This window comes from Leguminivora glycinivorella, chromosome 3 (assembly GCF_023078275.1).
Source record: "Leguminivora glycinivorella isolate SPB_JAAS2020 chromosome 3, LegGlyc_1.1, whole genome shotgun sequence".
Lineage (NCBI taxonomy): Eukaryota > Metazoa > Arthropoda > Insecta > Lepidoptera > Tortricidae > Leguminivora > Leguminivora glycinivorella.
In genome coordinates this window covers 10,169,388-10,183,437 of record NC_062973.1, presented here as the reverse complement: position 1 = coordinate 10,183,437, position 14,050 = coordinate 10,169,388, and the positions used below count along the sequence as shown (strand labels likewise).

Here is a 14,050-nt window from a genome sequence, read left to right as displayed (position 1 = left end):
CCGTACCTCTGAATACGTTAGTAACTTATTATTAATCTGTGCCTCTGCGTTGTATAATGTTAAGGCATTACCACACAGCACCTCGCTACGTAAAGGACTTCGCATGCATGCTCGTAGCACGTAGCACATGCGGAATGGCATAATTGAACTATTGTCAAGTGCGTCTTACCAAGAGTGCAATCGTTGACGTTCCCTATCGTATCGTAGTTATCTCTCTCTATCGCACTTCCGTGTTGGCGTGACAGAGCCAGTTTCGCATCGTTCGCCACGGAACGTTTTGGCTATAGAGTTCCTGCGTTGAGGAAAAATCTGAACGTACAGCTTGCTGCAAAGATGGGTATCATCTTTATTAATGGAATTTATTGATAGTCCGGCTGCATCTTGCTGTTCATTTTGTTATCTAAATGATGGTATTATTAGGTTTTGTATTTCATTCGTACTAATTAATTTATGAGTTCACATTGGCCTCGCTTGAGCTTTGTTTTATTGCGATATTTGTACAAGTACGAGTAGGTACTATGTGTTTATTTAAAATAGATAACATAATTGCATGCACGCTTTAGAATATATACCTCTCACGGGTTTTGTTAAACTTTTGTTGCATGTATATTTATTCATTAGCATACAAATGTCTGTGTATTTGTACCACGTACATATGCATGGAAAACGATTACGCAAATTCGTAATCTGTATGCTCTCTGCACTCTTGTCGTTCGGTTAGTTAGCAGTATTGTTTTATTTCCAATGGCTATAGAGTACCTAGCCAACGTAACAATCGTTTAAGCTTCGTAAGCGTATCGTAGCCAGGGTGCCTAGCCGAATGGCATTTCTCCGACGCCAAACGAAAGCGATACACCGCTGGCTCTGTCGCGCCAATACGCAAGCGCGATAGAGATAGATATCTACTAGCGCTTCGTTTCGTGAGCGTTTCGTGAGCGTTTGTGCCATTCGGCTAGCCACCCTGCTCTCCCTATGGCTCTTCTGTAGTGGTGCGACAAGGCAAGACTGCGTTTTGGTCGCCAACGATTGTCACTTCGGCTAGGCCGGCAGTCCGAACACTAATGCAATCAGCATGTCCCAACATGTTTATCTGGTTTTTAAAAAATCTTTGAGTTATATAAATAAACGGAACTGACGGTTTTGCGTAATTTTTATGCGGAAATAACAAGAACTTTTTCGTTTTGTCATTTCTTTTATTACCTAATTCTTCGGGTTATTATAACTATAAAGTATTTCCCCATTGCAATTGAATTCTTGTTTTTAGTTAACAATCGTCGACTTATTTTTAGCCATATTTATGAGCGATGTTATCAAGATTGTTGTAATTCTTCAATAATATGTTTCATATTAGGTAGCTACTTTTATTGACAGCTGTCACAACGAAGGTTAACTGCCAATATTTGTCAATGTACACTATATATTTCATCAAAGAATATTTCCCCCGATCCCAGAATTAACATTAATAACGACATCAAATAATACGAGTAATTCCAGCTAATGTGATTATAACAGATTTATGAATATTATATCAACAGCACTTGAAATTTCTACCACCGTTAATATAATTAATTTCCGAAATGTGATATTCACGAAACAATTTTTTCAGTAGGTACAGATGTTGTTTCTTTTACGCACTAGTGCGAGAAGTTGTTCATTATATGCCAGGTCGAAACTTCGGAAGTTCATCTGTACTGAAAAACGTCGTACGATACACGTGCGAAAAGGAAATTCTTAACTCGTGTCGTTTTAAAACACTCCCTTCGGTCGTGTTTTAATTTATCGCTACTCGTTTCGAACTTCCTTTTTTACGCACTTGTATCGTAATGTACTATATAAGCCTACCGTATCTAAAATGGAAAGTAGAACTTTATCCTTAGGCTAATAAATTAGCCGTCCCGTGACCAATCGAGTTAGGCCTAACAGACACTTGTATACTTTACCTTTACTAGAGAATATTGAAGAGATGAATGAAGTGAACAATGAAAGGAAATGAATACCGTTACCTTATTAAGATTAGAAAAGCTACTTACTAAAAGGTTCTCCTACTGTTATTTGATGTGTACCTACCTACACATATGACCTCACTGCAACGGACTCGAAAAAGAGCGCATACGCTGATGACTGCCTTAGGAGTAGTTAGGAGTACAAAATCGGAACTTCCGAACAGACCGAGCCGACTGAAGTACTATGAACAATTATTTCTCCTGATGGCTACTACGTCCTAATGCAAATAAAACTTAGCTAAAATTTACAAGTGTATCTAAGGCCTCAGTTGTAGACGAAATAATTACGAAAAACTAAGTCTTAGCAAGGTTAAACACCAATAGTGAATAGTGGGCACTAAAACGTTAAAATCATCCAGAATTTCCTTATTATTTAAACCATTTTAGATTTCTGCACGGGTAGCATGGTCGCGCGATAGACGATAAAATACCAGGCCGTCCCTATCGCACTATTAGTAAGTGCGATAGGAACGGCCAAGATGTTTTATCATTTATCGCGCGACCATAATTGCCTGCCTGGGGGCCGATTTTTGAGTCTCACGGCGTTCGAATTCAGAAAATTGTCACTGAAAATAATAGGCAATTCACCGTTTTCAACCGGTATTTTAGTGACAGTGAGACTCAACAATCGGCCCCCTGGTCAACATGTTGTGGTTTTTACCAATTAATACTCATTACATAATTTAAAGAGAGATTTCAGACTAAAATAATTCTTCAATACATTTACAATAACGGAATTTAAATTGTAACTTGTAAGGCTATCACAAATGTGTATGAACTTATTGAAGTTTATGAATGAGGCTTAGACGGGTTCAACATAAATAAATGTGCAATGAAAAACTATCAACTTCTAGACTTGTCCTTTCGTGTCCTTTAATAATACACTACAAAGTCTTTGTTTAACCTAATTAGCATCTCCGCGGCTTTAGTCGTAAATAGAAAAGTGGAATATCTAAAAGGTAGGGAAGTTTTTCTTGTCGTGATAAGTTATCTCGTTACAGTCGAGATCTGCATTCTCACAGCTTGCACCATCGGTTACTTGTAGAGGAAATAGAAATAGAATAAGGTTTTTCCTTACAATTTGTAACCTCTGAGTGACTATGTTTTTTTTTATATTGGGGACACCTTACACAGATCAACTTAGCCCCAAACTAAGCATAGCTTGTATTATGGGTGCTACGCGACGATATATAAATATATACTTAAATAGATAAATACATACTTATATACATACTTAGAAAACATCCATGACTCAGGAACAAATATCTGTGCTCATCACACATATAAATGCCCTTACCGGGATTCGAACCCTGGACCGCGGCTCAGAAGGCAGGGTCACTAACGACTGAGCCAGACCGGTCGTCATGTATCATCGTATGTTACTGGTAAAGAGTTTTGATTGAGTCACAGTTAGTTTCCCTAGACTAGAGATATTGACCGTGATATAGATCTTAATAGCGAACGCGTCGCCGTCGGCTCACAAATTAAGGTTGTCTATACGTCATCTACATAACTATGACATCCACACGTTATCTTCAGTGACCTGGGGGGTTACCATGACGTGCTAAAGCCGTTCAGTTTAAGTTGAGAGAGAGGGACGGAGCTATGTAACTTCTATAGCTGTGTCCCTTTCTCTCAACCTAAACTGAACGTCTTTAGTACGTCATGGTAACCCCCCTGTAACCATGATGCATGAAACTGCGTCGAAATTAGACAAAAAATAAAAAAGTAATCAGTGTCTTTGTCCCGGTCAATACACCGTGTTTTTTTTTTTTTTTGTTTTGCGTTAAATTCGACACGCAGTTAGGTTCATCATCAGGAACCATCCTGTATTTTTTTCTTGTATCCATACATAATAAATGGATAATTCGTGTGAGAGGACCTTAATCATAACATTAAAGTCATTGTCAAGTGTTTGACGGCACATGTCAAAACAAATAACATTAGTAAGTGGTAAGGGATGCCACACACGTGTTCAGTAATTAATTTTTTTTTAATAATTCGATAACCGTAAGAGTTAAGAGGCTTAGTTTCTTAGAGAAATTGATTGTATTTGAACTAAAGAATCTTCCCTTAAAGTTTCGATCGAGGAATTCAACAAAAACAGGGGTGTACAAGTCAACTTAACTGGTTCACCTGTTAATATGCACTGAGATAGCAATGAGAATTACAGGGTCCAAGAAAAACAGAGACAATGTTTTTCTTGTCGAAACTGATCTCGAAGGCTCGGCGTATCCTCTATTAGCATAATCTTACTGTGGACAGGCGACATTGCCTTCTTTATTGGCCTCATTTATTTTACATACCTAGTTAAGTTATAAAATGTGGTAACATAAATCAGTGAAAGTAAATCGCAAAATTTCTAATAAATTTAAGTACAATATGAATATAAGCCTGTACACAATATATGTGGCATTTTAGCCTAATGGTTCCTGATACTAAAGTATATATGCAATAAGGTCGAATTTCTGTCGAGCAAGTCAACGAGCAAACCACTCACGGGATGTAAATTGGGTTTTCTCAAACATGCAATGAAATATTGTCTTTACGTTCCTTAAAATGGGCTGGGAAGTATCGCTTTTTGGGCGCAACAACTCGAGAGGACTGTAAAGGGATTTCATATTATTTTTTAGGCCTAGGCCTGCAAAGTAACTTTTTTTTATAAAATATTGTCCTTTAGAGCATATTTTTTTATTTCATTGTATGTTTGAGAAAAGCACTATACATGCCTCGGCGTGAAAACGAATTTCCGGCCTCGTATCCCTATCCGGCCTCGCTCGCACGCTCGCTCGGCCGTATATACCTACTTGGCCGGAAATACTCATTTTCCCGGCCTCTGATGTAATGTACTATTATGTTATAGGTTATAGGGACCGTGCAAATGGTGTTCGTAAAAAACAAATTAATACATTCTAAACCCATCCGTCATTTTATTAAGGTTCCGTACCAAAAAGGTGCAAAAATAACCAAGTGCGAGCCTGTCTGTATGTCTGTCTGTCACATTTAATAAATAACTCAAGAACTACGTATATGTTATCGATTTGATTTTTAACGACCGGTCTGGCCTAGCGCGCAGTGACCCTGCCTGCTACGCCGCGTTCCCGGGTTCGAATCCCGGTAAGGGCATTTATTTGTGTGATGAGCACAGATATTTGTTCCCGAGTCATGGTTGTTTTCTATGTATATAAGTATTTGTATATTATATATATCGTTGTGAGTACCTGCAACACAAGCCATCTTGAGCTTACCGTGGGACTAAGTCAATATGTGTAAGAATGTCCTATAATATTTATTTATTTATAATGGGGTACACTAAACACATTTCAAAACCACCACCTGTCTCATATATGGTAGGTCGTCCTAGGAAAGAACGCTGCAACTCAATGCATACCTACAACAAAATTTTGTTAGACTTTTATTAGGTTTTTTCTAAACTTGAAACATAGCGAACGTAATGGAATACGTGCGTGCGATTGTGATCACAAAGACTGTTAAGTAAAAGTCAAATTCTAAAATTGGCCAGTCATTAATAAGTCACAAAACTGTTAAAAACAATAAAGTGTCACGCCCGTGGGCATTGTTAAGTGCGCAGTAAAAGGCAATGTGGAGCAAAACAAAAACACGTCCGCGAAGAATTGCAGAAATGGGAAGCCGTTGTTGACTTAATTAAGCCCGGGAGAGAGCTGATGAAAAAGGGGGTGTAATGCTGAAATATAACCATGTAAACCATGCGTCCACATTTGTACCAGCTACGCGAATTAACCCTAAATTGAAACATAACTGTGCGCGACCTAAATTTCATATTCGAATAATTTTCGGTTGTTTATATTTGGTCTGTGTAATATTTCAATATATTTTTTGGGAACATTCTGTGATAAAATGGAACTTAATCGCCTAACCTTACCACCACCTGGGCATTTATTAAAGCCAATAATAATGCAGTCAATTAGAAATCATTTGCGCACATCAGCAAATCTTAGTTATTTAAATTAACTGAAAAATTAATTTGTTTTTCATCATGCAGAAACGTCTGCGAGCGATATTACATATTTTTAAATTAAAGGAAAAATGGAAAAATTCACACCTCCGGCATATGGCCATATGGCCCCGGCAAGGCTAAAGGTCGCAGGTTCGAGTCCTGCCGGAGGTGTGAATTTTTCCATTTTTCCTTTAATTTAAAAATATGCAAAATTAATATTCCGAAATCCCAACATTCAATGTAATACGTGCACTTCTTAATTGGCATTACTCACATCGCTCATACTTATGAGCTGTCATTGCCCTCACTTGACAAGTGTGTGTGCTGTACATTGCTGGCAAATATTTTTTTGTTAGAAAGATTATAAAGTCAAAATGTTTAATTATTAATTAAATTAAGGGCATGTTTAAGTTAAATAACTATGTAAGATTACGTTCCTTTAAAAAAAGTCCACTTGTTGGTAACACACTATATATTTGACCCATCGTTTCAAAAGTGACTTTACATACTCGTATGTGGTCTCAAACAGACAGAATGAGCCTGTTTGAAATAGTTTCGTATAAATCTACTTGATACCTACGCGTTCATTTTATTACGAATGTTTCTTTGCACCTGACGAGGTATCTATGACTTCGCACTCTTGACACAGACAATGTCTCTATGCCATTTATCACGTAACACTTGGCAGATGACTCAGCAAAGCTTTTTTATCAATGGACTGCTTATCTGTATTCGTATTTGGAGAGTATTGGAGCATACAATTACTCAAGACGAGTAGACGTATACGATTTAGAAATTCCGAAGGCATAGGTTGGTATCATCCGAAACAGGCTCAGTATTCAAAGGAAGAATTAAACGCCACGTTGAAATAATGATGAATCCATACGAATATTATAAATGGGAAGTGTGTGTTTGTTTGTCCATCTTTCACTGCAAAGTTGAGTGACGAATTGACGTAATTTTTAAGTGGAGGTAAAGCGAGCGAAGCCGCGGTCAAAACCAAGTATACATTAAAACATCACACGAAATGAAACGTCCTATTTCTAACATCTAGACACAGAACTATCAATATCGTATCTGTTACAGTACAACATAAAGGATTGCTGACATATTTAGCTACGTCGTGAAACAAGACCTGAAGGTCGCAATCGGCGCCATCACTCTGTGGTACCGTTGGACCTATTTTACCCTGGTACTCGTAAAATAAGGCCATTCTATGTAGCTGTATTCAAATTCCTTTATACTTAGGAATATTTTGCTGAACTAAGAATCTTAGTACTTACAAATGGTTCTGGATCTGGATTTACATTTTACTTTTCTAATATTGAAAACTTATTCTAATTGGAATAGCAGGTTATAAATAAGGTCTTTATTTATTATGAATATGGCCGGAAAGGACTAAAGTGATTACTTAGCTAAAATTGTTTCATCACATTTTATTTAGACTGTTGCAGCTTGCATATATCTTGCATTTTGTAGTATCATGGTTGCTACGCCTACGCTACACCACCGTAGCACGTCTACAAAAAACGGTAGCAAATATTTATCGTAGCTAACTTTAGCTCAACATCAAACTAGAAAAAAGTAAGGGATTATTTTTTTAGCAGATATTACGTAACTGTTAGTATGACCCGATAGGTACGCAAAAATGTGTCATCCCATATGTATTTTGCAATAAGATGTCAACTCAAAAATTTGACGATTAAAGTTGACATTTTATTGCAAAATGCATGTGGAGTAACACATTATCGCGTAGGTATGAGTATCGAGATGTTTAATCTTGATGTGTACAAATCTAAACATGTGCCTATTTTTATATAGTTACAAATTGTGGTTAAATTGTTCCAGATAGCATCGTGATGGTGCGGCGGTGGGCGCCTGCGCGGACGCGTTGATCACTCCCCATGCCGACACCACTCTGCAGTCAGCAGAAAGGTATTATATTTTTACCATTTTATAGTATCTCATCTCATTCAGAAATCATGTCGTCAGTTTGGGTCTACGAAGCATTTTCGCTAGCGGGTAATCTTTGTTATCGGCTACGACGTAGTTCTATACGATCGTAGCTCTGCCGACCGGTGCACGGTGAATGAGAACAGTTGCAATCAAATTGACAAATTACGTCACAAAAATGCGGTAGTAAAAAAAACTTCAGTTTATCAAACATAAAATGCATTTTTTATTTATTAAAAAAATATCAACTTGACCCAAGCCCTGTTAGAAAAACTAGTAAAAACTACCACCAAGGCAAAGTTGTCTTATTTGTCAGCTATAGTTACGAAAGTTGTTTGCGGTTGTCCCTCAGACATATGTCCAGAAGTTTTTATCTATTTGTCTTCTGTTTCATTTAAAAGTCAGCAGGCAATTAACAATTGGTTGACCTAGATAGCTGACTGAACTGACGTTCTAGTTGTTTTTCCGTCTAACGAACCTATCTATGTAACTAGTGGAGGTTTGTATTATTTTCTATTTGAAGTACTTCTACTTAAGTCATAGATAATAGGCGCGAATACCACAAAATGATGATGATAAAAAAATGGTTTCCTTAAATAAACAAATGAAATAACAATTATTAAGTAAATCGTTGGCCAAACATCCGCTGCTTACTGCACTCACATAGATATAGTTCGTTTTTGAAAAAGTCACGCTTAATCGTTTTAGCTGCAACGTTATTTTGGCTAGCGTTGATGAACGAATCGTCTCTCACTTTGCCTCGATCCCGTACTGCTAAAATAACGTGTCCTCAATTTAAAAGCGACGGTAAAGTGAACGTGTGTTTTATCTACTGTTGAAACTTCTGCCCCTTCATCAGCTATCCTTTTACGGCTAGAAACAACAAGTGGAAATCGAAACGAGTGCAATGAAATTGAAACCGAATTGGTTTTATAATATTGTTTTGATTTACCCACTCCTTCAATGTGCTTCTTAACCAAGTTCTTTGTCGCAAAGTTTTATCGTCTTCTTCGTTTCAAAATTGTTTGGCAGTCGACCTCGATAATCCTTTTCAATTTTAAACTTATCTGCATATATTATCATAGCAACTGGCAAAGTGTCATGACAATAGTATGATCACGAACGCGCGAACATATCCAATGAAAGTTGTAGTTTGCAATTTTGCATTCATAAATTTCATTGATGTTCAGCAAAGTTGTTGCTCGGATCCCGTCCCCGCCAATATCGCTCGCAAAACTTGGAAATTCAATATCAATAAAATTTTCGAGTAAATGCAAGTATAGTTCGCGAGTACGAACTGCCAGTCTAGCCGAAGTGGCAATCGTTGACACTAGGCGATCGAAATGCAGTCTGGCTCTGTCGCGCCACTGCAGTAGAGCGTTAATAAGAGCTAACTGTACCGACACTTGAGAGGATACGGTAGCGAAAATTTGATTTATCGAAAAACAATTGTACATTAAGAACAACTCAGTCAAAAGATATTTCAAAAAAATCTTTAAAATCGAGGTTCCGCTCTCGACTCTTTCCTCCTTCAAAACTTAATCAATCGGAACGAAATTCGAGAATCTGAATAACAATGAAATAATCTATGTCGGACCATTTAGCTTTTTTGGTTAATTGTTACCAATCTTGAGTATCACACCTTTTTTGCGCCACAATGAAAAAGGCCGTTTTTGGAAATTTTTGATTGGCTCTCAGAATCTTAAAAAGCAGAATATCAAAAAAATCAAAACGGTCCGACACAGATAAAAATAATGATAATTTGTGCTGAAAAAATCATTGCTCTATCTTCAAAAACCAGGGAGGAAATAGTCGAGAGCGTTTGTATGGAGAATTGACCCCTACTGTATCGTCTTAAAGCTCGGCCACACATGCGCGTTTTGAGAGCGTAGGCGGAGCGTTAGCGGAGCAATGATAGCGGTGCGCCTGACGAACTCTGGCGTTGCGCCCAGCGGACGCCGGCGGGAACTAACGAGCGCGGATTGCGAGCGGAATGCCTCCGCTAACGCTACCCTATCAAAACGCTCTATGTGTGGCGGAGGCTTTACGAAGTGTAAGCGATTGGAACGTTGGCTAGTACTCTGCTAAGCCAATCGAAATCGATAAGGAGTTTCGGTCTGGCGACGTCTCGAGGGTCTTTCCTTGTTTGCCTTTCGATTTCGCGTTACGTAAGGCTTTCAATTGTACACATTTCAACTTGTGTTAATTAAAACTGAAATTTCATTCAAATTATTACGATTATGGTATTTTGAAGGAATTTATATCTTACCTTACCTTCTTTACATTGTAACTATAACTAGGTATTTATTGATTTGATACTACTTTTGATGGTCTTTTAAGTTGGTAGTTAGTTATTTTTCACCTTACTAGCTCGGAAACACGTGTTTTGTCCTTTAATACCAGCGGGTAAAAACGCATTTTATCCACTAGTGGGTAAAGTAATTTGACCTTGAATAAAGTCAAATTAACTTCTTTAAAATCGATAAAAGTAGATGAATCTAGTAATAAAGATGATTTACCACCTGTAGGCCTAGCACATGATGGCCGCGGGAGTATGTCGCCGCGAGATAGATGCCACGTCTTCTTCTAACTGTATTAATGACATAAGGACGGGTAGTCTATCTCGCGGCGACATACTCCCGCGGCCATCATGTGCTAGGCCTACTGTGGAACTACTGGAAGCAGTGTTAAATGCATTTTTTGCATTGTAGTTTCCTCGCTATAGTAAGGGGAAAAGTTTTGTGTTACACTCGGGTGCAAATGTATTTTACTTCTCGTGTGTTAAAAAACTCGCAAGTTCAGGATTCTATAGTTGTCCAACTATAGAATCCTTTCTCTTGCTCGTTTTTTAATTCCACACTCGGCGTTAAAATACAACTTTGCCCTCTTGTATAACAAATAACTATTAAGTAATTATTGATTTAACTTTTGAAGTCTAAAAGTTAAAAAAATATATATATTAAATAAAAATTCCACACAATAAATATCATAAACTAGGCAATTAAAAAGAAAACTAAAAATCTAAGTCTAAAGAGGGCCCCTGAGGCACTATGCCTGCCCAATATGCTGGCAGCACTTCCTCTGCAATACTTATGCTGCTGAATTGCAATACTTATACGTTGAGCAAGGAAGCTGCCAGCTTTTTTGTCCCCCGTAGTATCAGTTAGTCGCTTCGCCAAGTCCAAGTTAAATATTTCAGAACTTAATAATAGACGCGTTCGTATATAAATCCAATGTTTTACTTTGTTATTCTTTTTAGGGTTCCGTAGTCAACTAGGAACCCTTATAGTTTCGCCATGTCTGTCTGTCCGTCCGTCCGTCCGTCCGTCCGCGGATAATCTCAGTAACCGTTAGCACTAGAAAGCTGAAATTTGGTACCAATATGTACGAGTATATCAATCACGCCAACAAAGTGCAAAAATAAAAAATAAAAAAAATTGTTTTATTAGGGTACCCCTCCTACATGTAAAGTGGGGGCTGATATTTTTTTTTTCATTCCAACCCCAACGTGTGATATATTGTTGGATAGGTATTTAAAAATGAATAAGAGTTTACTAAGATCGTTTTTTGATAATATTAATATTTTCGGAAATAAACGCTCCTAGAGGAAAAAAAAGTGCGTCCCCCCCTCTAACTTTTGAACCACATGTTTAAAAAATATGAAAAAATCACTAAAGTAGAACTTTGATGTAAAGACTTTCTAGGAAAATTGTTTTGAACTTGATAGGTTCAGTAGTTTTTGAGAAAAATACGGAAAACTACGGAACCCTACACTGAGCGTGGCCCGACACGCTCTTGGCCGGTTTTTTTTAATACGCTAGGCGTGTAATGTAAAGAAATATTCCGACACCCGAATATCAGATAAGTTTATTTAAATTAGTGCGCCCGCAATTTAAATTTGAAAGCGAACATTTTCATGTCTACGTTACCACCGCATCAAAGCTTCGTGCCCAAAGCCTTTATTGACGTCATAAGCATAACAACTTTTGAAACTAGGTCATGTATTCAATTCCGGGCCAGTGGCAAAAAACATGTATAATTATTATTCATGACCTTGCGACATGTAAGTTGCTCATGAACGACTCGCGCCTCGCATGACCGATCCTGTTTGAAAATTATGCAGTTGTACCTAATATCAGTAATATAAATCTTAATAAAAACAATAAATGTGCCTGCGCTAAACAAAATTAAACATATACCTGTAATGTAATTATTGACTAGTGCAAAAAGAGGAAACTCCCTCTTCGCACGCGTATCGTGCCATGTTTCACAAGAGTTTGCAGTTTCGACATTACAAGTAATGTAATACTTTGCAAACTAGTGAAGAAAAATAACTATTTATGCACTGAAAACGTCGTACGATACACGTGTCGATTTCAGTAAAACACTTTTGTAGGGGGTAGGGCATAGCGAATGATATTCCGCTTTGTGTGGTAGGGCACAGCACAGCGGATATCATCTCGCTCGAATCTAGAGCAGAGCCCAACTGGGGTAGTCCGCCTTACAGAAGACCGCAGCCAAATAACACTAGACCCTACTCATAGTGTTGTGTTCCTGCCAGTGAGTAAGGCTACCAGAGCTCAACGAGGGTGCGGTGCTGCGGTGTGCTGATGACAGGAGGACTTACGGAACTGACTTATTCCGTCTATTGTCCTTTGAGTCGTCGGCAACCCGAACCCTCCTTGGAACTTGTGCACTCCTTTTTACTGTGTATTTAACACAGCAAAGGGGAATGTACAAGTTTCTATTGGAGTGGCAACGCGCATGTCTCTTTGAGTTGCAGGCGTCCATAGGCGGAACCTATCACTGACTCTTTTGGATGAAAGTGGAAAAGTTGCAATGTCAACCGAGGAAAAGTTGAGTATCTGGAGGAATTACGTTAGTAAACTTTTTAGTGATAACAGAAGTCATCAACAGTTAGCAATCACAGATGATGGAGGACCAGACATAAAAGTCAGGCAAATCAGTTGGGCCAGACCACATTCCGAGTGAGATTGTGAAACTATTGGTAGAAGAAAATTTGCCGATTGTCGTTCGTCTGTTCAATGGCATATACAGAAGTGGAGTAATACCAGAAGATTGGCTTCACTCCACCTTCGTAACTCTTCCTAAAACTAGTAATGCTAAGTCATGCAATGAGTATAGAACGATATCCCTGATGAGTCATGTATTTAAAATATTTCTGAAGATAATTCACAATAGAATCTACAAAAAAGTTGAGGAAAATATTTCTAACACACAGTTTGGATTCAGAAACGGTTTCGGAACTCGTGATGCATTATTTGGCTACCAAATACTCTTACAGCGTTGCTGGGATATGAATCGATCTGTTCACATATGTTTTATCGATTATGAAAAGGCGTTTGATAGGGTACAACATGACAAATTAATTAAAATTCTTGGGGACATTGGACTTGACACTAAAGATCTGACAATCATAAGAAATCTTTATTGGCAGCAAAAGGCTCAGGTACGAGTGGGCCAAGAACTAACTGAGACTATAGACATCGAGCGCGGTGTCCGACAAGGATGTGTACTCTCCCCGCTCCTATTTAATATTTATACAGAGGCGATATTTACAGAAGCATTGGATAACGCACAGGAAGGAATCTCTGTAAATGGCCGCGTAATAAATAATATTAGGTATGCTGACGATACTATATTACTGGCGTCAAATCAAAAGGAACTGCAGAGTTTACTCCAGCGCGTGGATGTCGTTAGCTCAAATTTTGGACTAAATATCAACTTAAAAAAGACCAAAATCATGACCCTCAGGAAGCCACAAAAGTCAGGAACACCTGTGGAAGCTGATATTATTGTAAGAAATCAAGTGGTTCAAAGGGTCAATCTTACAAGTACTTGGGATGCATTGTCAATGACCAGAGTGATCACAGCGTTGAAATAAAGTGCCGTATTGAGCAGGCTCGTAATGCTTTCATTTCATGAAACTTGGACACCTTCTCTGCAACCGTTCGCTGAAAATTTCTACCAGGGTGCGCTTAGCGCGATGCTATGTTTCCTCGGTTCTTCTGTACGGAGTAGAAGCATGGACACTGACTAAGAAAATGTGCAAGCGTTTGGAAGCCTTTGAAATGTGGGTTTACAGAAGAGTCCT

The 14,050-nt window shown here is 38.2% G+C and overlaps 1 protein-coding gene across 1 annotated transcript in view; it reads left to right on the top strand.

Moving 5' to 3' along the window:
* Positions 1–14,050, top strand: part of LOC125224751 (glycine receptor subunit alpha-4) — a 107,116-nt gene that overhangs the window by 78,285 nt on the left and 14,781 nt on the right. Inside the window, exon 2 of the mRNA XM_048128202.1 lies at positions 7,831–7,917. The gene's annotated coding sequence lies outside the window, so the exon portion shown is untranslated. The remainder of the gene's footprint in view (positions 1–7,830; positions 7,918–14,050) is intronic.